Genomic DNA, 26,868 nt, shown 5'->3' with positions numbered 1-26,868 from the left:
TGTGGGGCAACAAAAAGAAACCTCCCAAGTGAACAAGATGCAACCTATTTTAGGGCTTTAAACCTTGTGTGTGCGTGTGTGTGTGTGTGTGTGTGTGTGTGTGTGTGTGTGTGTGTGTGTGTCTGTGTGTTTAAATAATTTTGTATTCTTGGCCTTGACCTGATCCAATTTTATATGGAACTAAAGAGCCAAAGATTTATGATTACAGAGTGAACAGAGACTTCAATGGTTTAAATTAACTGTAATTAACTTTTAGAGTTTGTCATATACTACAGAATTCTTCACCTTGTAAAAAATAAGTGTGGTTGTATTAAATGTGCACTTGTAGAGTACTTCAAATCTTAAAAGTATATTTAATATACTAAAAAAACTGTACTTGCAGATAACATTAATGAAAAAAGGCCACTTAAGTGTACTTAAAGAGAGACTTTCAAGTGTTTAACACATTTACACTTTTAAAAACTACACTTTGTAATAACGTAAAATTTAAAGTTTTGTTTTAAAACATTGTTTTAATAACCTTTTGCCGTGCTAAAGATTATGTAAAGTACTTGATTATAAACTGTATCTTTATCACTGCAAATGATTGCAGTGTAATTACAAATGCATTTACAGTAAAAATATGTCATACTATTTTCATTATAAATGGCATTAAAGTATATTATGGTTTACTATAAATGCTTGTTAGGACATTCAGCAGAAACCATATTTCAGAAATTATATTCTATTCTGACTGGCTGACAATCATTCAGTTACTTTGAACCGATTCTCCCACTCTATCACTCATGTGTATGTGAATGTTGTCGTTTGTACGTTGCACTGCATTAAACTGTCCATTAATTAGTTTGTTGCAGTTATTAATTTACATCATGTTAGAAAGAAAAACAACACTGGGTCTTGACTCAGGCAGTTTGTATATTTAATATTTTGTAACTGCTGCTGTTTTGCTGTTGATATGAGACTTTATCTTTGAAGCTCAGTGATGAATGTGCTCTCCAAAAGAGCTGCATTTAAACTACGCAAATGATAAAGCTTTATGATAAGCAAATGCAGACCAGCACAAGAGCAAACACTAGCAAAACAAAGTCTCACGGAAAGCACAAAAACTTTTTCATTCAACATTATAGTGTCTGATACCAAATGCATTTTACATAACTCAAACAATATTATGCCCACGCAAACAGTGACAACATACAGGTGTCACATAAATAGCCTTTGCTGATTGTGTAATCACATTAATACTTTGTTAGGGAACTTTATTTAAACAATGCATAAAAAGGGTGTTAATGGTTGAATCCAGCTACAGATCTGTCTCTGTGCAAAACTGAACACCATTGACTTTCTTCCTTTTATGAAATCCCGAAATGCCCCAATGATCAATTTTTAATTGCAATAAAGTGTTTTATTTGATACACTTTAGTATTGAATGAGATACAAGTATTTTGTATTATGATCAACATTTCTCTCAACCTATTAACCATCTTAGAAGGATTTATTTATTTATCTATCTATCTATCTATCTATCTATCTATCTATCTATTTATTTATGTGATTGCTTGTCACAATGCATTCTGGGATTCTGTTCACTGCAAAGAATATATGAAATATTGCCTTAATTTGGCCAAAAGGAGGTATATTAGATTTACATTTATTCATTTAGCAGATGCTTTTATCCTAAGCGCCTTGCAGTTGCATTACAAATAATTTATCATAAGAGCAAGCAATATTCACAGCACACAATGCCAAGTTCAAAGTATAGATAGATGAGAATACAAGCTAGAACAGAGGTAACTGTTTCTCTCTCTCTCTCTCTCTGTTTATGGTAAAAAAAAAATTGCTTGTAAATTTCACAAACTGCAAGAAACACTTTGAATTAAACATGAAATTTTGAAGTAAAAAAACTGAAATAGTATTTATTGTAAAACATACTCCAATAATCTTTCTTTTGTTTACAACCGTATTTGATTCTGTGGGTGATCGAGTGGACAGATATGTTTTAATTCAGCTAATGTTTGCTAAAGCAGCATATGTATCTATGCGAAGACGCTGAATAATAGAGCAGTTCACACATGGCGCACACTTTCCTCTTTTCTCACACACACACACACACACACACACACACACACACACACACACATCTGAGAAACAGTGGAAAATATGTGATGACTGTGAAAAAACACTGTGTTCCAAGCATGTGTATAAAAAGCAAAACCTTGGACAGCATGTTTTCTTGAAGGAGGAATCTGTCACGATAATGTATCTCATATCCTCTCCTCTTTACCGCTCAACCAATTACACATGGCCGTGTGACCGCTGGAGACTCCATGAATGACAATATTGAGGGCATCAGTCACGAGCAAGCGCTCGCAGGGTAACACATCAGTTTTAGGTAACATATCGGCTGCAAGTCGACACATCGCATCCAATAAGGCGAGTCACCTTGGGCTTCGCCTCGGATCTCCAGCGAGCTCGTGCTCCTGATGGGAGAACGGCACTTTATCGGGCATCAGAAAGAGACAGAGAGAGAAAATCAGAAAATAATGCTGTTACCAACCAACCAGCACAGTGGCCGAGACATCAGCAGATGCTGTGGGTGTATTTGCAGTACACATACAGTATATTTTTCATTTTAACCTGCACAAGAGTAACATTTAAGCTCTGCTCCAAAACCTTGTGAGATGCCAAAAATGAAAGGCAGAATATAGTACACTCCCGAGTCATGAGTGATTCAAAAAGCAAGCGGTATGATTATAAAATATTCTTTCAAAGGCAGTATTGCATGTTTTTATGAAGGAGTAGACAATCCCAGAATACACTGTGATAAAATCAGTGGGCAAAGAAATCATCCAAGATGGTAGATTTTTACATTACATTCATGCATTCAAAAGGTAGCTGACATACATTGCATTAAATGTATACAGTTTATCACTTCACCTCTTGTGAAAAAGAAGTCGACTTTAGCATACTTTTTTAAGCGCTTATTGGAAATAATAAACTTTAAAAGAATATACCGTACTTTAGTGTGAACCGAATGTAATGTTTTCAGACACTTAATTGCATATCAAATAGGTAAATGAAATGAATTATACTTTAAATTTGTTGAATGCAATAAGCTGAATTTTATAGAAATTTTTTTACCAAATTAAGTGGGACTTAAAGGTGCAATAGGTGATTGTCTTCAGAAACATTTTTTGTTATGCTGGTTGAAAGTCTCTTCACATCCCGATAGCAATCATTAAGTTAAGTGGTCTAAATGTATTTATCTGTATTTATATATTCTGTGGAAGGCGTAGGACCAAGAAATGTTCGTCCAATCAAAACGCTCGGTCCGAGTGTTTTAATTGGCTTTCCTACCTGCCTGTCAATGTATGTATTGGCATACCTCAGGATACGTCATCAGTGCATTCACACACACTGTGCAGACAGAGCGAGAATGGCAGGCAAACATCAACAACCTGATCTTCCTTCCTGGTATTGTAGTACTTTTAAAGTTTTCTCACCGGTGAATGACACATGATGTAGCCCAGCGGTTCCCAATCTCAGTCCTCGCACCTCGCGCCTGAGCAGGGGAAATCCGTTGAAGTTTACTTCACTTCGGAACATGGGCTGGAAATGGGAACCGCTGATGTAGCCTACTGTAATGTTGCCTCTGGTATTCTGGTCTGTGAGCGTATATGCGTTCAGGGGGTGTGGCTTTGTACGGGCGATTGCAGGGAGGGTGGGACGTTCGCTTTCAGTGCTATCAGGCTAAAGTTAGCATTTTCCAAGATCTCCCACTGCACCTTTAAGTACATTTTTATATGTAATTTCATGATTACTTCTATTGTCTTTCAAGTATTGTTAAAGTACTGCTAAATGTACTGAGAAGAATTTATGATAAACTTAGATACAATGTCATTTCTGTTGAAACTTGTATTAACATATAAAGTACATTTAAATCATTTTGATTTTAAATGTTAAAATTGCAACCAAGTATTTTACATGTGTTTTATGTTAGACAGTACATCAAAATAATGTTTTGAAATGTATTTAAAATTTTAATTTGACATTATTATAAACAGCATTTTTAGATTTAATATGGCTGGCAGAGAAGGCAGGCAGAGATGTGGATCCAAGTGCAGGAGTTTTAATAAAAGAAACAAAAGCAGCAAACACAAACACGGAGCATGAGGAACAGAACCATGAGATGAACCATAACATCAAATGACTGACAAAATACAAGAGAAACACAAGAGTTATATAAGCAGAGGAGAACCAATGAACTGACTACAATCATGGAAACTGACAAAGAGATGGGTGTGGTCCAATGATTTACCAATTAACATATTTTATTAAATTTTTTTAGTATATACTTTAAGGCTATACTTTATGTGTACTTTAAAAAAATAGGAATATTGTTAGCTATCTATATAATTTTAAATGCTAAATAATAATAATAATAATATAAAGTTTATTCAGTATGTGCTTTGAATGTTTTATGAGTGCCACTAATATTGGCTAAGCAACATGTTTATTTCAAATCCTTTATTTCAGTTTGGACTGATTCTGGTTTAATTATATAAGGAAGTGATGTGGACATTTCAGCATTATGCTTATAAAAACTCTCTATCTGTCTCTGAAAACAAGACCACAGGAAAAAATGTCGATGACAGTCGCTGGATGAAGTACTGAAACTCCCATTGATGGCCCACGCCATCTTTATTCTGTGAGATGCAGAGATTTGACTATATAAATCAGCATCACCTTCACATAGCCCTCACACAGACTCCATCCACTTACAGCAATTTGATCTTAGTTTTCACTTTTTAATGAATGGCACAGTTTCATTAACAACTGACCACAGGGAAATGAGGCCTATTGATCTGTTTACCAGGTAGAGTTTTGACTTGAATATCGAGCTTCACAAGACTAAAGCAAATGGCCTTCATTTGATGTATTTCACAAATGGATTCACTGAACATTAACCAAGCTTGTTGGGGTTTGCATTACTCCCAATAAGAGATCTGAACATCCTCTTAAGCAGCAGCTAAAAGTAGAAAGTGGTGAGCAGGTGTTTGTGCGTCACATAGCTTAAAACATTTTCACATTCAGCACTTCCATGCAGCTCGGAAAGTTCACCGGCATATGCTGAAAAATCTTGTTTTTTTTTATCCTCCACAGCTTTGTTGCGAAATGTAGCGGTCTGCCTACCTTGGCAACATTTAAAGCATCATGAGCGCAGCAGAGGCCGTTCCAAAAGGTAGGTGGTGAAATCGTGCTGCTTTCTAAAATTTCTCATTCTGACTGATTTCTAACGCTCATTAGAAGCTCATGGAGTCCAAATGTACAACTTTCTTTCAATTCCACAGAGATGCACACATGGCTGCACACACACACACAAAAAAAAGGAAGTTCTTTATAGATCATAGATCATAAATACATAAATGCATACCCAGCAGCTAAAAGTAGAAAGTGGTGAGCAGGTGTTTGTGCGTCACATAGCTTAAAACATTTTCACATTCAGCACTTCCATGCAGCTCGGAAAGTTCACCGGCATATGCTGAAAAATCTTGTTTTTTTTTATCCTCCACAGCTTTGTTGCGAAATGTAGCGGTCTGCCTACCTTGGCAACATTTAAAGCATCATGAGCGCAGCAGAGGCCGTTCCAAAAGGTAGGTGGTGAAATCGTGCTGCTTTCTAAAATTTCTCATTCTGACTGATTTCTAACGCTCATTAGAAGCTCATGGAGTCCAAATGTACAACTTTCTTTCAATTCCACAGAGATGCACACATGGCTGCACACACACATACAAAAAAAAGGAAGTTCTTTATAGATCATAAATACATAAATGCATACCCATAAGAAACCTCTACTTCAACAAATTCACCACCTTAATAAAGAACTTTACAGCCATTAGTGAAACAAATAAAGATAGTATTAGGAGAGGGACAGACAGCAGCACTTGCTGCGAGATACTGTCACGTTGCACACACACGAGGGACGAGGAGACGCTGGAGAATATGTTGGTTTGTGTGTGTGTGTGTGTATGTGTGTGTATGTGTGAGTGAGAGACAGCAGGTGAATGTGTGTTGTGTCTGACCTCAGTGTGTTACTCTACTGTCCACCACAGTGATCCTTAATATGTATGTGTGTTTCTATGTAAGTTAAAGACTGTGGTATCAAATGATCTCACGTTATAATTTGTTACAGTTTAATGCATAGATGTTATAATATTCCAATCTATTACTGTGATGTTCAGACAGATAGATAGATAGATTGATTTTTTTTTTCCTTTTTGTTTTCAGCATAACTGCATGATTGATTTTGATGCTTTGAGCATTTTTTTCTCTCTCTCTCCAGAAAATATGACTTAATTTTTACAGTGGAACATTGGTTTTGTAAATGCACAAGTTGACCTTCAACACCATTTTTCTACAAGGATAAATCTGAAGCTTTAAAAAACAAAAAGATAATCGAAAAATGTCTCATGAGCAGGTAAGTACCTTATACACTGAAGATTGGTTTGTTATGTGTTTACACTTATTTCAAGTTTGTTATTTTCAGAAAAGAAAAAAAAAATATTATATATACAGTGGTGGCCAAAAGTATTATAACACTAGTGTTTTCACCAGCTTTCACGTATCAGTTATTTCTATTGTTTGCTGTAGTGTGTCAGTAGGAAATTCCAATTTGCATTTTCAAACATTCATTTTGCCATTAATTGTAACAATCCAGTAAGATTTCTGTTTGCACAAGGAGTCTGACAACAGCCAGTGCTCCACACAGAGATCTGATCTCATCATCATCCAGTCTGTCTGGAATGACATGAAGAAACAGAACAAACTGAGACAGACTCAATCCAGAAGAACTGTGGCAACGTCTCCAAGACACTTCAAGAAACCTACAGCAAAATATATAATTAACTAACTTAAAACCATTTTTTAGCTGGTGAAAATACTAGTTTTATAATAATTGTAATTATTATAATTTTAATTTAATTATAATATAAATATATGTGTGTGTGTGTGTGTGTGTGTGTGTGTGTGTGTAATTGTAATTACTTTTTAATACAGTCTGACACAAACGTTTTCTATTTTTACACATATGCATTGTCTCATTTTATTATGTCCGTACACTCACTCAGAGTCTCTTGTAAGATGTGAGGAGGTGAGGAAAAGTCAGATCCTCTCATTAAGATGTTCGCACCTCTCCAGTCTCTCTCTATCTCTCTCATCCAGACCACACAGGGGAGTTGCTGAGGGTCTCTGGGGTTCAGGGTTCAATGTCCAAATCAGCGGCAGGGTGCCGGACGGCGGCTCCTCTTCAGCTCAGCCTGTGATTTATGGCTCCTGCCCCGATACATGGCATTAACGCTTTTTGAGTGCTCCACAGACCATGGGGAACAATGAAATAAATCAAAACCCTATAAGATCTCACACACACACACACACACACACACACACACATGCTATCAGCCGCAGACTAGCAGAAAGCGTGCAGTCAGGAGTCTGTTGCAGTGAATCGGCCTATTGAGTCTATTGAAAAGGGCTGTGTGTAAATGCACTGTTATAGATTTTAAAGGTGTTTGTTGTGTGTTGTGCTGATGCACCGCGGCGGAAACACAACATTCATCACGGTTTTGTTTGCAGGCTGCTTTGAATAATGTAGCATACTATTGAATCTGTTCTGCACATTCTGGACCACCGTCTGCAGCTGTAGGGATTTCTGCTGCTCGTGCGTCTGAATTAATCACTTCTCCATAGACTGGATCTGTTTAAAGCTAAACCCACATGGACATTACTTCCTGGAGCTCCTTGAAATGCTGATAATTATTATGTATTATACAAACTAGATTCTTACATTGTCTGAAGGAAATGTGAGTAGCCACAATGCTAGAGGTTGCCAGGGTGTTGCTAAGGCATTATGAGTGTTTTCTTACTCAAATCTCTATGATACTTTTTTGCTTCAGCAGTTTATTAGGCCTATGTTAGTAAATGGTGAATAGTTTGTAAAATAATACCTAGTTGCATAAAATAACATTTTTATTAATACAACAAATAGCACTTACATTTTAAAAAGAAGTAGTTGAAAAGCCTTGCATTTTTGTCTTAAATAAATAAGTGAGTGAGTGAGTGAGTGAGTGACTGAATTAATGAATGAATGAGTTATATTTAGAGACTATAAATTGCCATTTCGCATTCATCTAACCTCATTTCTGTATAGGAGAAACCTTTGAGATATTAAAGAGATCTCATTTGTGTTTTTGTCTTTCTTCTGTGTTTATCATATAGGTCCAAAGGATGGAACTCTGTCACATAAAACATCATTATCAACCTCCTGTTTGGAGGCTTTTGTAAATATGTTGTTATTATATGAGGTTGTTTCAGCTAAGATTGCTCAAGCATTTGGTAGTGCATAGTTTACAACTCTGTGCTTATTTTTGCCAGAACTAGGCAAAGTTTATGCATTTGCACACAGCTGACACAGTTTTCAGAGTCGGTCATAGCTATAACCATGATGTTATGCTCTTGTGTAAAATTGTAGTCTTAATATCATGTTTTATTGTATGTGAAAAATGTGTAGGCACACTTTATGTTCTCTGACAGTACAATCTCTGAATGAGATGTGTGATTTTAATCAGGTCATGATTTCATTGTGTTTTATTCATCTAAAACTAAAGGGATAGTTCACCCAAAAATGAAAATTGTCATGAATTACTCAACCTCATGTCGTTCTAAACCTGTAAGACTTTCATTCATCTTCAGAACACAAATGAAGATGTCTGTAATGAAATCTGAGAGGTCTCTGTCCCTCCATTGACAGCATAGGCAAATATAACTGTCAAGGCCCATAAAGGTAGTAAAGATATCATTGAAGTAGTCCATGTGGTTCAACCATAATTTATTGAATTAATGGAGAAAAGAAAAAAAAACACACACACACACTTTGGTAGAAACATTGTGATAGAAATAAGTAATGGGTGAATAGGTTAACATTCAAGAATAGTGTGACGTGAAAGCTATTTTCTTCTCCTGCCCTAATTTCAGCCGCCTACTGAAGGTCTTTGTCATCTCAAACAAACCCGATGCCTTCAATGCATTTGGTACATTTTCTCAGAATAAAAAGACATTTATGAAGCATATGTCTACTAGTCAAAAGTCATTTTTGTCCACTTTTTGGAACACAGCATGACTGCAAAGCTAATAGATGCCACCAAACTCCAATATTGATAATTTCTTTGATCATTGGTTGTGTACACTTCCTCAGTCACTAATGAACATAGTAGCATGTGGGATACATAAAGTGAGCTCAATTATCAATACAGGATTCACAAATGTCATCTAAATATCTCTGCAATGAGATTGAGTTGAGAGCAGGTTATTTCTTTAAAACTTCCCCAGAAGAAACAAAACTCGACACAAATTAGAGATGAAACATGAATGTGAACTCTATTCTGTCTCCTGAGCTATGAAAGTGCAGCCTCTGAGCAATAACATTTTCCCCTGGGCTTTGCTCTTGAGTCTTGAACCCTGGATTTGTGTCGTCTTGAAGGCCGGTGGGACCAAAGCCACCAGAATCGTACTTTATTCTCTCCGAGGACTGTTTGAGACTCATTTCCATATACCTGTTCCTCAATTGTGATCTTCTGTTCATCTGTGTGTCTTTGTGGAGCACAAAAGAAAACCAGTGCATTATTTACACAGTTTCAAGGCATATTCATCGCTGCTGAGTGACAGTCCAATTATGAGGCAGTTTCAAGGAGAAAACACAATTACTAATACACAAATGTGATAATTCCTCACATTTTGGTTTCCTTTCAAGGTTTTTTTGGTGCACACAGGACGCTGTTATCATGTGAACATTGCTGTAAAGAAAGACTTTTCTTTCAGAGGTTATGAAGAGTCAAGGCTGTGACGCTTGTGAAGGGGAATAAAAGAGGAGATTCATCTGCTGGCAGTGATATTCAGTCGTTCTCCGTGACATTTTTGTGCGATGATGATAATATCAAACGTCAGAAAAGAGCTCACTAACATTTCATATCTACAACCACATTATGTGTGTATAAATGACCTCTCTGCCAGGTGCTTTGATGCTCATCATGTTTTAAAATTAACACTCATCTAAATAAAAAATTGAAATGTGATGTAGCAAATTAGCTCAAAAGGGAAACATATATAAATAATTACAATTAATTACGATTAATTACAATTATTTATATCAGCCGCCAGTAGTAACTGTAGCAGAATTAAATTGCCATCAACTAATCTGTTCGTCCAGCGAACATTCAGTGTAAGTTCATATCAACTCTAAGAAAGGATATTTTCGTGGCCTGTCGGTTGAGTCATCACTCTCTGATCTTGATGCTGAACACCATTTCAATTATTTAAATACAGTCTGGACGGACGTATTAAACTCCATTGCACCTTTTAAGCATTTTGAACTAAAACCAAAATCAGAACCCTGGATTGATAATAACATTAGCTACCTCAGACAATCCTGCAGAAAATCGGAAAGAAAATGGAAAAAAGACAAACTGCAAATCTTCTTTGATATTCTGAAAAATTGTTTGTCCTTATATCAAAGAGCTGTTAAGAAAGCCAAGGCCTCCTATTTTTCAAATCTTATTGAAAAGCATCACTGTACTCCTAAAATACTTTTCTCTGTTATTAACTCTGCTCTAAATTCTCCTACTAATTATTTTCAAAATCCTTCCTTTGTGCTTTCTGAGGACTTCCTGAGATACTTCTGTGACAAAGTTACAAATTTGAGGGCCCAGATACAGGTAACAGATTACGTTGAGTTGCCACCTACAAATCCAACACCTTGGACAACATTTAACGATGTATCTTTACAAACAGTCAAGGAGGTGATCACAAAATTAAAACCCTCTTTCTGTCCCCTTGATATAATACACCCCCGCTTTTTGAGGCAAATTATTGATACCGTGGTCCCAGGGCTGGTATCACTGTTGAATAACTGCTTGAAATCCGGGTCCATTCCGGACGACCTGAAAATGGCCATGGTTACCCCGGTTCTCAAGAAGCCCTCTCTTGACGCCTCTGTTTTAGAAAATTATCGACCAATTTCCACCTTACCATTTATCTCAAAAGTAATGGAAAAAATTGTGCTCCTACAACTTCAGCCTTTTTTAACTAATAATCACATCTCTGAAAAATTTCAATCTGGGTTCAAATCACTCCACAGCACTGAAACTGCTCTTGTAAGAGTTTTAAATTATATTTTAATGACTACTGACTCTGGTGCTTCTGCTATCTTAGTGATGTTGGACTTGTCATCTGCCTTCGACACTATCGATCACGAGATTCTTATTTCTCGTTTGGCGTCTCATGTGGGACTGGGGTGGGGGGGTTAAACTGGTTTAAATCATTCTTAACAAACAGGAGATTTGTGGTAAAAACGGGAAGTTCTCACTCGACCACAGGCAACCTAACTTGTGGAGTTCCTCAGGGTTCTATCTTATCTCCCGCTCTCTTCTCTCTTTATCTTCTTCCTCTGGGCTCTATTTTTAGAAAACACAACGTCTCTTTTCACTGTTACGCCGATGACCTACACATTTATTTGCCTCTGACTAAGAAAACAAACTTTACCATTGGTGCTCTTACTGCTTGTCTTACTGATGTCAAATCATGGCTTTCTAAAAACTTTCTATTCTTGAACCCAGATAAAACGGAAGTTATTGTTTTTAGTCCCTCAGAACATAGGGCAAGTATTCAACCCAATCTCGAGACCTTAAACTCCTTCATTTCTCCCCATGTTCGAAATCTGGGTGTGTTGTTTGATAATTCCTTAAAATTTGATAAACAAATTAGTGCTGTAGTAGGTTCTAGCTTCTTCTATCTTCGCTCCCTTTCTAAATTCCAGTCATTTCTCTCAAAAAGCTCTCTAGAGGTTGCTATCCATGCCTTTATTACATCTCGGCTGGATTATTGCAACGCCCTCTATTTCGGAATATCAAAGTCCCAAATCTCTGGGCTACAAGTAGTTCAAAATGCAGCAGCTAGATTCTTGAAGCTGTGTAAAATGTTTGATCATGCCACTCCCCTCTTGCGATCATTGCATTGGCTGCCAGTTCACTATCGAATTGAGTTTAAAATATTGCTACTTGTCTATAAATCACTTAACAATCAAGCTCCGTCTTATTTATCTGATTTACTCCACCCCTACTCCTCGAAGAGGGGACTAAGATCAGAGGGCAAATTTCTCCTTCAGACCCCTAGAACCCGCTTAAAAACCAGAGGATCTAGAGCCTTTGAAGTGGCTGGTCCCACCCTCTGGAACAACTTACCAGTTCACATCAGAATGGCTTCCACTTTATCTGAGTTCAAGTCATATCTTAAAACACATCTTTTCTCTCTGGCTTTTAACATGTAGTAATATGTGCCTTTGAATTGTTTTAATCTGCTTTTGTTGGTGTCTCTGATTTTTGTGTTCTCAGATTTTCTCCTTGTTATATATTATTGTATGTTGTGCAGCACTTTGGTCGGCCTCGTTTCGTGCTTAAATGCACTCTAGAAATAAAACTGAACTTTAACTTGAACTTGAAAACCAGAGAATGAAGCTATGAAAAGAGTAAAACCATCAGCACCGTTTTACAATGGGGTCTTATACTAAACCTCTGTTTCGTTTAGTTAAAGGTATGATACTTGCATTGCCTTGGTCGTTGACGAGTGTTCGGATGCAGTCTCGGATGACAGTCTTGATGGTTTCAAGGTTTGGACTTGCGATCACGTTCTTCTGTGTTTGAAGAGTGATGAACTCCAACAAAGTTCTGACTCAGTGGTGATTGGGAGTTTCTTCCCAGGTGGAAATTGAAAAGAGAAGAGCACGGAGCTCGAGAGACATCAGCTGAAATCCTTGGTAAATGGAAAGACGACACCACAGCCTGGCACCAAACTTAGGGGGTCCAGAAGAGTTCTAGCTCAGCATCCCCATCCTCTTAGGATCTAAAAGAACCACAGACTGAGCTGTGTCGAGGCCTGCCAGGCATGGCTGCGCCGGCTCTGGGACTGGCAATCAGAAGATGGGAGGGTGATGAGAAACGAGTAAAGAGACTAAAAGCCAGGCAGGTCACTGAAGTGAGGCCTTTTAAGTTCTGTGGAGGTCACACCTCTCGGGGGTCAAAGAGCCAATGGTGACTTGCACTTCTGGAGGGAAAGTGTACGACTCTTTGTCTCTGAACATGGTAATTTGCATATGTAACTGGATTGGATTTTGATGCAAAGACTACTAAAGATTCCTAGAACACTAATATGTTGCATAAACATATAATATACACTCTCAATTAGATAATCCGAAGACGAATTCATAGAGACCAAACATTGTATAGATAAGGTTACGTGTACGAGTGGTTCTATCATAAGCATGCATAAAACCGTATACAATACAAAAGACAATATACAAGAACAGTAATAATATACACAATGACCTGAGGATATGTGATAGGAAGGTCAAAGACAGGTTTGTCTGTGAATGAGAGTCCATTTATATGGCATTGTGTGTCTTTCCTATGGGTAAATTAATTGAGAGTTGCTCTGCCCACATTCCTTTGGGCAATAAAACCAGTGTTATCAGCATTGGTTGCCATGGAACCAGAGAGGCCTGTTCTGCCTTTTTGAGGCGTTAGCCGCATTTCGGGGCAAGGGTCTATAGACCCTCATAGTTGGCTTGTTGATTGAGGGGTGTTACGGAGTATTTGTTAAATATAACAAAAAAAAATTGTGTGTCTGATTGGTCCAGACACTACAGTGATTTGATTTCGGGTCTCGTCTCTCTCATCGTGTCCTTCAAGGTGGAAAAAAAAGTGTTGCTTTCTTTTTATTCATGAAGGATTTGAATTGAACTCTTCACAACACACAGCATGTTGAACTGGAATTACAAGCAACATTTCTAATAACATTACTCATTTTGAGTAATTAAGCCCGTTTCCTTTCTGATATGCAGGATACTGTCAAAACAAGCAGCAGCCATCAAAATGATATGCAGCTCCACAAAATATATATCATGAGACATTAAATATAATGGGTAACAGCTGTATTAGTTAATGCATTAGTTAATATGAACTAACAATGAACAAGATCATTAGTTATACTATTAACGTAAATTAATGGCAAAATGAATGCCTTAATTGTTAATGTTTGTTAATGCATTAATTACCATAAAAACCAATAATGAACAGCACTTAATGTAAGTTGCTTAGCGATAAATCATTTATGTGAAGCTTAATCTAAATTGTAACTTATTACAATATTACACTAACTTTCATGAGTTAGCACATGGGTTTACATAAACCTGAACCCTAATTCATAAACTTTCATCTTTATAGTTTACATAGTTCATAATGAAAATATGTGTGATGTATATAAGAAAAAAATGTGTTTACAGAAAACATGTTAATATTTTAGGACAGCTGGAAGCCATGGAAACATGGTGGGTGGAAAATGAAACTTTACAACCATATAAATATACAAATATATAATATAAAGTATAAAGTAGCTTGGTTGGACATTTCTCAGAACACTATCCATCTATCTATCTGCACAATATATACAATATTGTGAAGAAACATGAATAATCTGTGCAGAGAAGTGATCAGTTTATAGTGTTCTGTCGAATTCAGACCACATCTAGTTAATGGTTTGATTTTCAATGATGTTCATAGAACTTAAATGTTTCACTTTTGTTTCAGTTTATATACATTATAACATTAAACTTTTCAGTCTAAATTTCATCTACTTTAATTTGTAGCAGCCAAATATGAGAATACACAAACCACTAACACACATCACTAAATCCTGATTGCAAGTCTATGCTTGCAATGCCATTTATTATTATTATTATTATTATTATTATTATTATTGGTACTTTTATGCCCCAGGAGTTGAGATTTATTAAAGTTTACAGGTTTGTAACTTGTTTTATTTTTTGTTATATGAAGGACACATTCAAATTGTCTTGGAAACTGTATCCTTGCTCTCTACATTTTTTTTTCTTCATTTCAAATGTCATGTCTGTCGAATATTGTCACAGAAGTATTGTATACAATTGAGAAAAGAGAAAGAAAGAAAGAAAGAAAGAAAGAAAGAAAGAAAGAAAGAAAGAAAGAAAGAAAGAAAGAAAGAAAGAAAGAAAGAAAGAAAGAAAGAAAATTGAGAAAAGAGAAAGAAAGAAAGAAAGAAAGAAAGAAAGAAAGAAAGAAAGAAAGAAAGAAAGACCCTACTGTGAATAAATACATTCATTTGCTCTTTACCTTACAGTTTTCTGCTGGTTTTCTCAAGGGCCCGTCTTACAGCTGAATAATATTATATAGAATGTTTCACTCTGTTCCTCACATGAAGAATTTACTCATTTATTTATTTCAATAAATGCTTGTGACTGTACTTTTATCTGCCTGTTGCATGTTTTATATTGTTGAGATGTGTTTAGGTTTAGATGCTCAAAAAATATGTGAAAATATAAATATGCATATAAAAATCATTTTAGCTTTTACAGATGCATGCAAATAATTAAATATGTAATCAATTTTACTTTACAAATTCCTCCACAACCCATAGACAACACAGGTGATGCAAAATTTCCCACTGGTGTGAGTGTGAATGTTTATGTGTGTTAGGGACTTCTGTATTTTTTGCATTTGCAGTGTTTTCCAGTGCAAATTTGCTTCTATAATATTGGTGTTTGCCTGACAATTTTCCCAGTATATATTGCCAGAGACTGTCATAAAATATGTTCACAGTGAATATGTTCACAGAAGTAAATATTCACATTTTAGTTTACAGTAATATCCAGTAATAACCCTTGATAAAAGCTATTTTACTGTTATATAAAAGTAAGGAGCCTTTTTGTATTATAGCAAGTAATATCAAAGTAGGTCACAATAATCTTTCAATAAGATTCACAACTTTGCATAATAAATATCTTTATAATATATGTATAAATATTTATAAATATCTTTACTAATATATTGATTTATTTACTTATTAATTAATTTATTCCAATTTATACTAATGCTATATCACTATGTAACATTAATAAAGTGCATACAGTACATGCAATTGTGCATCAATTTAAACTTTTTAGTATTTTGCTGTTTGCAACCAATTTGCAATTTTCTGTCAGAAATTGCTACATTTCACAATTAATAAAAAAAAAAAAACACACACACAGCAAGTAACACATTGAATTAAACATTTAATTTTGAAGTACAAAGACTAGCATAGAATTTTATTTTAAAACATAATTCAATACATGTTTTATTCACAACTTTTTTATTTATTTATTTATTTTATTTTTTATTTAACAGTGTATACTAAAAAATTCAGCTATTCAACTATTCAACAAAAGTTAACTAATGCTGTATTGTTCACTGTAAGTTTGTGTTAACTACTAACAAATACATCCTTACTATACAAAAAACATATAGATTCAGTCTAATGGGTAATTCATACATTAATGAGATATTACATTTTTTTTAACAATTAAAACAATTAATGCATTGTATTCCATTACTTCTACATATGCAGATGTGGGAAAGCGTTGACACCCCTGGTGTTTCCATGTTTCTGAGGTGTAATTGCCTGTTCAGTGCTAATTACATCACTAAAGTTGTCTTAAAGAGACATCACCACACTGTGTCAGCTTTAATTAAAAGGCCCAGCCTGTGCCAGCCAAATTCTAATCAATCGCATAATCAATGCGAGGATTGATTCATTCGCGATGCAGTTTGCTGTGCCGGCAGGATGACTTTCTCTCTCCCTGCCGTGTGCTGAGATGAAGCACCAATCAAATGAACCGCCCATAAATATCTGCACTTCACTTGATTTAAAGAGCACCGTCTAGGGCCTACTCTGTTAGTTTTATTCTTGCTTTCTTCAAGGGAAATCGTGCATTGGCTTTTCCTTTTTTTTAATCCTTTTCCCCTGCTTATTGTTCTTTTTCCACAGTTCAGTGCTTTCCTTGTTCTTGTTTGCGCTTGCTGCAACATCTCATTTAGAGACCGGATGAATTGTTTATTCTCAGCAGCAAATGCAAATCTAGCATCACTTGCTCTCCTCTGCCAAATATTTGCAATCTTAAGTCTGTATTTATTGCCTGGGAAAAATATTAATCTTTTGTTTGTTTGACAGATTCTCCGTGCATAGAAATCTAGTTTAGAAGTGGTTTTAAATCAAATGCAAATCAAAATGAGTTGTTCTTGTTTTACTAACCCCTCAAAAACATTCTTGATGCTTTTTCTGTTCGAAAACCACTTCAGAATCTCATTTCAATTTCCCACGGGGCCAGTGACTCAGACGTACAGTCTAGAGCACTCACAGTCTTTCCACAGACACAAACGCTGAGGGTAAAATATTGATCTTATTATACAAAATGCCATTTACAAACATAATCATATTAGATTCATCCTTACGACTGGCCTAATCAGGAACATGGAAATCGCACTGTAAAATGTGTACAAATATACCAGTTGGTCAAAGTCGTGGCTCTTTTAGTCCAGTAGAAATTCATGTTCCGTTTACTGTTTACACAGTTTCCAGGTTAAAGTCAAACATCATTTAAGCCTGATTTACTCTATCAACAAACAACCAATACTACATTTACGACATAATTACATTTACCTCCTATATATTAAGGTTGAGCTTGTTATTACATAACCAGTTAGTGCACTTAGTAGTTTTGACTGTGCATTTGTAATGTACTTAAAATCTTAAAAGTATATATATATATATATCTCATTACCTGTCTGCCCCTCGTTATATGCCCTATTTGAGTTCGAGCCCGTTCTGTTCTCCGTTGTCTGGAATTGTTCATGTCAACCTTGCTACGTGTGTTTTTCTGTTTCCTTTTGATTATGACAATTAGTAAAATTTTCCTACGTCTCCTCGCTCCTTTGCTCCGCGCTTCTACACAGCAGCAGTTCCGTGACAGAATTCCAGACCGACAGAAAGTGAGCAGTGCCTTTCCTCCCTGTGTTTATATTGTTTTCCCTGGCGGCAATGGAAACCGCCGCACGATTTTCGGCCCTAGCCCGCAGAGATCTCCCATTTGTGGAGTATGCACGGGAGTTCTGCGGGCTCGCCCTCCAGAGCCGGCTCCTCGAAAGTGCCTTCCAGAGCGGCCTCCAGTGCCCGCTCCTCCAGAGCGCCCCCCAGGATTCCTAGTTTTCCCCAAGAAAATGTTTTGGGGGGGCCATATACCCATGGCCGAGCCAGCTAAGGCCACGGAGGATCAGTCATGGCCTCCTGAGCTGCCAGCTCCACCATGGCAACCTGAACTGCCTGCTCCGCCATGGCCCCCTGAGTCTCCTGATCCGCCATGGCAACCTGAACTCCCTGATCCGCCATGGCTTCCCGAACTGTCTGCTCCGCCATGGCCCCCTCCTCCCCGATGGTACTGTTACAGAGCAGGATGCGCCTCCCGGGAGGGGGGTGATATCTGTCACGTGTGTGTTCCTGTTTAGATAGTGTTTGTCCTTATTTGGTCCTTCCAGTTCCTTTTCCCATTATTAGTAATCACCTGTTCCTTGTTATTAGCTATCCTCATCACCTGTCTGCCCCACGTTATCTGCCCTATTTGAGTTCGAGCCCATTCTGTTCTCCCTTGTCTGGAATTGTTCATGTCAACCTTGCTACGTGTGTTTTTCTGTTTCCTTTTGATTAGTAAAATTATCCTACGTCTCCTTGCTCCGCGCTCCTACACAGCAGCAGTTCCGTGACAGATATATATATATATATACAAACACACTGTTTCCTAATACTAAATACTACTATTATTTATATAAAATAATATTTATTGAATCATATTTAAGAAACAACAGCCATCATAAATGTTGCTAGGCAATTCAGTCAAAAGTACAAAGACAGCGCTCTGATATACAGCATTGAAGTTACATAAACATGGTGAGATTTTGCCAAAACTATTTGTTCTGGAACAAATAATAGATTAATGAGACTAAAGACTGCCCATTAGCTTTACCCAAAACGAAATCTATCTCATGTTTAACCACTATAGAGACATCAAAGCCAGCAGTAAATTCCAGAAGATCTGGCTGAGGTGAGGTGCTCTCGGTGGGTTTATGAGTGCTGATTGGCCGCTGACGTCCTGGAGCTCACATCTCCGAAAATGTCGAAGCAAATTTTCAAATAGAATTTTATCTTTATTAATAAACCGCATATTGTCCAAACAAGTAGGCTACATTCTCGCCTAAAAAGCTCTTAAAACTACATTCCGTGACACAAAAATCATATTATTCTTAAATTATAGTGGATTTAAACATCCGCCATGACACTCGCTGTGAGAAATACGGCAAGCGGAGTGACACGTGATACAAATGGTGAAGCGGTTGGAGTAGCTCTGTTATCACTCTAATACCGTACTCTTATCAGCCAGTCAGATTTGAGGACAAGAAAGAATATTAAAAACAACAACAACTGTAGACCACTTAAGTTTAGACACTTTCATGACTGTTTCTAAACACAATTAAAGGGGTCATATGATGCGATTTAAATGTTTCCTTTCTCTTTGGAGTGTTACAAGCTCTTGGTGCATAAAGAATATCTGTAAAGTTGCAAAGACTAAAGTCTCAAATCCAAAGAGATATTCTTTATAAAAGTTAAGAGTCAACCACACTTACCAAAAATGGCTCGTTCTAACACGCCCCCACATGTCTACGTCACAATGTGGGAAGATTTGCATAACGCCGCCCAAATGTTCACGCAAAGAAAAAAGGCGTAACTTTTATTCTCGCTGTTGCCGCTGCTGCCATGTTGTGGAGTCACTGTGTGTTTCCTTGTGAAAGAGAAACTACTTTGTCTGGCCTTCCAAAAGAGGACACGACTAGAAATCAGTGGTTAAGTTGTATTTACAACACTGTTCCAGAACAGTTCAACCCACTGCACTGGATAGCTGGCCAATCACAGCACACCTCGCTATTTCAGAACGATGAGCTTTGTAAAAATCGACGTGTTTCAGAAAGGCGGGGCATAGAGGAGCAACAATAATGTACATTATATGGAAAATAATGTGTTTTTTGAACCTTAAACCGCACAAACACATTGCATTACACCAAATACACAACATAATGTTATTTTTAGCAACGTCATATAACACTTTTAAGTGCAATTTGCAATAATGTTTACAAAAATTTAAATTATTAAATATTTTAATAAACTTTTGTCTTCCTTTAAAGTAGACTTATTACACATATTGATGTGTTGACTAGCATACTAAAGTACACGTTAATAACTGTAGTGTGTTATTTGATATTACATTTAAAGATAATATATTTTAAATATACAAAAATGCAGGGTAACACTTTATTTGAAAGGCTTTTAAGGTGGCCTTGTTACACATGCATACTTACTTATTATAATAACAATAAATTATGCATAATTACATGCAATTAACCCTAAGCCAAACCCTAATCCTAGCCCTAACCATTTAGTAAGTACATGTAGTTAATTATTATTACTCAGTACATAAATGTATAATTACACTGTAACAAGGACACATTGAAATAAAGTGTAACCACATGCAGCTATATCCTTACAAATGTGCAATTACAAATATATTTAAATACATGGCATACAAGTTTTAATAAAAATTACATTAAAATATATCTTAGTTTACCATGAATACTTGTAAATATTGCCACAGCTACGGTGAGATACAGGCACGAAGAAGGCGAAAATAGATGCAAATAGTCTTTAATATTCCACAATAGGGCAAACACAGGATGGTCAGGCAGGATGAACAGGATGAAGTAGACCGGACGACAAACAGAAAACAGAACACAACTAATATAGTGGAGCAAATTAGGATAATTAACCAGACATACCTGAACTAAATGGCACAATCAAACATGAGAGAAAACTGGGTCACAGAACACATGAGGAATAAAAACACAACAAAAGTCCAAAGGGGTGTGACAGTTCGCCCCCCTCCCGGAAGGCGTGACCTCGCTCCGCAGGAACAACAAATGGAGGGACGGAGGGGGACTTAGGAGGAGGACAAAGGGGTGGATGCCGACAACTCAGAGAACTAAAGGAAGGGAATTTATACAAAAGGAAGAGGAGCTAATGACGAGGACAGGAATGACCAAATATGGGCACATGAGGGAGAAAACACAACCAAACGTCCAATACTGTGACAGTTCGCCCCCCCTCCCGGAAGGCGCGACCTCGCACCGCAGAGACAAAGGGAGGGACGGAGGGGGACTTAGGAGGAGAACAAAGGAGTGGATGTGGGATGGTGACAGGGGATGGCAAAGGGCTGGCAGGAAGGCAGGCAGACAAATACTGGAGGAGGATTGGGCGGAGGGCGGACACTCGGGAGGAGGATGACAAACAGAGTACAGGGTGGAGACGACAGAGGGAGGAGCCAGGGAGGAAACAGGAGGAGCCAGGGCAGATCAGACGGAGGGAGGAGCCATTTTGGAGGCAGAAGGGACCAGGGTGGATCAGATGGAGGGAGGAGACAGGAGGGAGCAGGAGGAACCAGGCAGGACCCAGGCTGGAGCCGATGGAGGGAGGAGCCATGGTGGAGGAAGGGCCAATGGCTCCAGGGGGCCGACCGACGGCGGCGGAGCAGGTAGTAGAGCCCGAGGCGGAGACGGAGAGCCGAAGAGCCAGGGTGACGCTGAGGATCTGGAGGGCCAAGGTGGAGCAGATGACTTCGGCGACCGAGACGGAGGCGGGGATCCGGAAGGCCGCGGTGGAGCCGGAGCGACAGAGGACCAAGGTGGAGCCAGAGGGAAGGAGGAGCCTGATAGAACCAGAGGGACGGAGGGACGAGGCGCAGCCGGAGGAGTGGAGTCCTGAGGCGGCGGATGGTCGATGACAGACCAAGGTGGAGCTGGAGGGATGAGGGAGCCTGGCGGAGCTGGTGGACTGACGGGCTACTGCGGAGAGGAGGGACCTAGGAGCCATGGTGGAGCCGCTGGGTCGAAGGGCCGAGGCGGAGTCCAGGACTCAGAGGCTGGAGGCGGAGACAAGGGATCCTTCAGCCATGACGCCGATGAAGACTGGCAGACCTGCGGCAATAAAAACGCAACAAAATTCCAAAGGGGTGTGATAATTATATTCGATATTGCACATTTTAAATAAGTAATTATAGTAAGCAATTAAATGCAGTATTTCAAAGAAGTAATTATGAAATTACATATAAGGTGTACTTAAGTTCTACTTAAGTTGTGAAATATCGCTATAGTTCAACTAACTGCATTTATTATAAATGCAAACTATAATATAAAAAAACATAAAACTATAATTTCATTTAATTGCATTTAACATGCAGTTAGGTGTCTGAAAACATTACATTCAGTTCACACTTAAGTATATGCTTTGAAAGTATATTATTTCCATTATAACACCTCTTTTTAAAACTATGCTTAAATTTACAGTACTTTTTCAATAGATGGATTTCAATAATTCATAACAATTGTCTCTGACGTCACAAACCCCTTCAAGACTCTGGACTACCAGAAAATCATAATTTGAGCCTTGCTGGACCTCCTTTAGTTCAATGCATACTGAGCAAAAAGGACCGTCGTGGCTGAAGTAGTCAATATGAGACAGTAATACATATTAGTGAGAAACTCCGCTGTAAGGACTGCTGCTCCTCAGGGATGTGTGCAGAGTCTGACTGCACTTCCAAAGACGATATTACAGTCATCTTCCTCATTTATGACACTGACGGATTTGTAAACAGAAGGAAGGAGGAACAGCTGGCTGTCTGGTGCAATCATAACAACCCGGAGCTGAACACGCTCGAAAGCAGCGGAGATCTGAGCAGCGCCGAACTGAACTGGGACACACACATGCTGTATAGACTCTATTGTGGAAAAGTCACCTCTGAGCAGCAGGAGATCCAGGAGCAGTTCCCCCTCAGGCCGTCTACCTCATGAACAATTAAAACCACCTCACAGCTCTACCCATAGTGCACTTACTTCCATTGTGAACACAACCAAAAAAGGTGCAAAATGTAAATTTGACTCGCATTCATTCAGCTACCCTAAGACACTCTTATCTCGATTGCACATTAACTTACCTAGTGAGAAAGAAGTACACTTTAGCATACTTCTAAAAAATAGTTATTGTTATGGAAATACTATACTTTAAAAATATACTTAAGTGTGAACTGAATGTAATGTTTTGGACACTTAATTGCATGGTAATTGCTTTTCTTTTTTTAACTCAATAGTGGGACTTCAGTGCATCTTCATATTTAATTTCATGATTACTTCTATGATGTCTGCTACTACTTTAATGTCATTTCTATTAAAACTTGTATGTCATGTATTTAAGTATATTTGTAATTTCTTATTTATAATGAAGTTGCAATTTTGTACATTTAAATTGAAATAGCACAGTGCAGATTAAATGATACTTTTTTAATTATAGAAGTATTTTACATGTGCTTTAGCATGTCAATCAACACATCAAAATAGGTGCATAAAATAAGTGTATAAGTGCTTAAGCACAACAAAAATATTATTAAAACGATAATTTAAAAGGTACTCTAATGTATTCTTAAATCTGGTGATGGATGGATGGATGGATGGATGGATGGATAGATAGATAGAAATTAGATTTTATTTACACTATAGACGGTTTCATCGGACACACGCACATGACCCAAAGTTAACTTCCAGTCTATGCTTGTTTATCGGTCTGGCTAGTGGCTAGTAATGGTGCTGACTACAAATGCAGTTAAAGCTAAAAGCAAGACATAAGGTGCGTTCCACTTGAAGCAGCACTGCACAGACCGATCGGTGTGTGACATCAAAGTGCCGTTAGACCGAAAGCATGGCTCTCATGATACTTTGATGTCACACACCAACCGGTCTGCGCAGCGCTGCTTCAAGTTGAACACACCTTTTGTTTTAACTTGCTAGTAATTTACTTATTTATTTTGCTTGTCATCGCAAATAATCTACTCTAGAGATACTCTGTTGTTGTTGATTTTTTTTGCTGAAGTCTACAGGAAGTTAAGTTTGGGCTAAACACTTGAAACCATCTATATTTGAAATGCACATTCAGTAAAATTAAGCACACTTCTTTTTCACAAGTGTCCTTGCATTATGCAGCATGTCCTATTGAGCGTTTTATACTTCATTTCTGCTACAGTTTTGTTATTTTGTGTGTCACTGTGTGTCACTGCATTCTAGTGTGCTCTAGTGTATCTGTAAAACAAATTATTTGTGTGTGTGCACACAAGGCAATAAAACAGATAGCTGCAAAAACAGCTCCACAAAATAATAATAATAATAATAATGCATTAAAAATATGACAAAACATGGGCACACATCACTTCAATTATACATTAATGCAATAATTTGACATTGCTTGGCAACCATAAACAAGTTTAATCAACAATGTCTACATGAGGCACGAAACATTAAAATGATGGAAGGCTACAACAGGTAGGCTACAACGCCTCCTCAATGAATATGATCATGTGACTGGCCACATGAAAAGCAAACTATCAGGTTTTATAAAAAAGCAATAATGCAAACGTCCCTTTACATGCTATATGCCACCATGAGGAACGATTTTTAAATAAGCCTACAACATATATCAATAGTAGCAAAATTTGAGTAGTCAATATCAATAAAAGTGAAATTTCACTATTGTAAAACAACAGCAGAATCTATGCTACTGCATACACTCCATTATGTGAGCCCCACTGAATTAATAATTAAGAATTCATGCACAATTCATTAATTAGTTCCTTTGTTTAGTTAAATCATGGCCACATTATACTAATTTGTTTCCCCAATTTATTATTTTGTTTCCTTCCTTAGTTAAATATAAAAACATATTACATAAAGAACAAAGAAATAAAGATTAGTATTGTTGTGTGATTGATGTTAATGAGCAGCAGGTCTGTTAGGCTGCATTTACTCTTAGCCCTACTGATAATAAAACTTAAAACTTATAAAGGCTGGTCCCACACACAGGGTAGATCACATTTCTGAAGTGATCAATAATCACATATAGCTGGCCTGTTAGGTCAGGTCTGATCCGGAGTGGATCAGGATCAGGGCTATGAGAGGTCGTAGGTTGATTAGACAGGTTAATTAGTTAACGCTGCCCTGGGCCTCTAATCATTTTACACTAGCTGTCTCCATCTGACAGATGGCTGGTAGACATGGAGTTGTTAAATGCTACCAATCAGAGACTGTGCTGAGAGGAAAGACTGCATCCAGAACCAAATCTGAGGGAATCCTTTGTATCTTAACTTCAAGGATGTCATATCACACTATGGCTGAGCATATAGTTTGATATTTAGCAACAGATTACATCCTATTGACAGTTTGATCCTGGTGATAGATGCTTCTTGTCATTCAGATGCTTATTGTCATTCAAGGTCTTTGCACACTGTCTTCTACAAATATCTCTTAAAACTCAATACAGCTATAGAAGTTTCCAGCAGACTGAAAAGGCAGTCTGCTGGATGAATGAATCTTTTAATGAATGAATAGAGATAGCCAAATGAGATTAATATAAAATGTATTTGCATATTTAAATACATTTCTACTATTAATCTACTCTATAAAGTGTAAACTGAGGATGAGTGATCTGACAGACACATTGATTTGTCAATACAGCACACACATTGTTTAAATAATGCAAAGTGTGTTTGCTCCCGAGGCTTGGGGTGGATTGTTCAGTATTCCAGACACGACTCCAATTAGTATTGATGATGATTCCAGAGCTCTTAGTAGTGTTGCAAGAGGCACACATTCAGCAGAATGTTCTGCTCTTTGCCATACAATGTCAGCCATCTGCTGGAGTGCCCTTGCCAGTCATCAGAGGGCACTCTTCTGGACTGTTGTTTGTGTTGTTCCGGACTTCAGTTCCCATCACCACTTGCACTTATTAGTTGTCATTGTTCCCAGCTGTGTGTCATTTAGTCTTATTATTTCCCCTATATATACCATGTTCTGTTAGCCCTTGTTTGCTTCAGTATTTTTTTCTGTTACGCTGTTCGTGGTAGTGGTGGGCAGAGCGAGGCTTCGTGAAACACTGAAACAGTCGAAGCAAATGTGCCGAGGCTTCGAAACAATTCGAAACCCGCCTCTACGGTGACACCTAGTGGTCATTTTCAAGTATTGCTCTGAAACCGTATTGACAACAAATCAGTTAAGCGAATTGACGAATTATAACGTATATGTTGTGTTTGTCAATCCACCAAGTGAGTTGGGGGAGTGGTTAGTGTGCTTGACTGGCATGTTAGAGCCTGTCACCTTAGGTTTAAATCCTGGGTGAAGCATGCATGAAATTATAATAAGCATTTAAAAGTCGTGTTTTTATTGTTCTGTTGTAACAATACTCTGACAACTGAATGAACTATTTGTGAATAAATATTTTGGTCATGAAAAATGAACATTAATAAAAGACATCAAGCCACAACGTCTGACATTTTTTACATATAAAGCTTTTTATTTAAAAATATTAATTGTTCTGCGTCTTACATTTTTTACATATAAAGCTTTTTATTTAAAAATATTAATTGTTCTGCTGCGTTAACTCCACTTTTATACTTTGTGAGAGTTAGGGTGAGACAGATGTGCGATTGTGTGGTTTGTTCCCGACCCTGTCAATCAAATGCAGATTCGGCAGGTATGCTCGTCTCTAAACACTTGTGAAACGTAGTCACGTGACATGAGTGTTTCGAATCACGCTTCGGAACAGTGTTTCAAAACATCTGCGCTTCGGGATCTCGAAACCGTGTTGAAATGTCAGTTTCACGTCAGACATCTCTAGTTTTGTCAGGACCACTTTCGTCAAAGATGATTGGCAATTAGCATACAGTTTGGATTGGCGGTATGGTTCTGTTCTGGGCAAAAACTCCCTGCGCAGCATGCAGCC

The 26,868-nt window shown here is 37.6% G+C and overlaps 1 long non-coding RNA gene across 1 annotated transcript; it reads left to right on the top strand.

Annotated features, from left to right (window-relative positions):
- Positions 1–3,006: 3,006 nt before the first annotated feature.
- On the top strand, positions 3,007–26,868 carry LOC107653330 (uncharacterized). The gene is made up of 3 exons (XR_001630211.1): positions 3,007–3,020; positions 22,109–22,124; positions 26,764–26,868. It is a non-coding gene; the product is annotated as an uncharacterized LOC107653330 (long non-coding RNA).

The sequence above is a fragment of the Sinocyclocheilus anshuiensis genome, unplaced genomic scaffold (assembly GCF_001515605.1).
Source record: "Sinocyclocheilus anshuiensis isolate Anshui unplaced genomic scaffold, SAMN03320099.WGS_v1.1 scaffold117, whole genome shotgun sequence".
Taxonomy (NCBI): domain Eukaryota; kingdom Metazoa; phylum Chordata; class Actinopteri; order Cypriniformes; family Cyprinidae; genus Sinocyclocheilus; species Sinocyclocheilus anshuiensis.
This window is presented reverse-complemented; position numbering and strand designations above follow the sequence as displayed.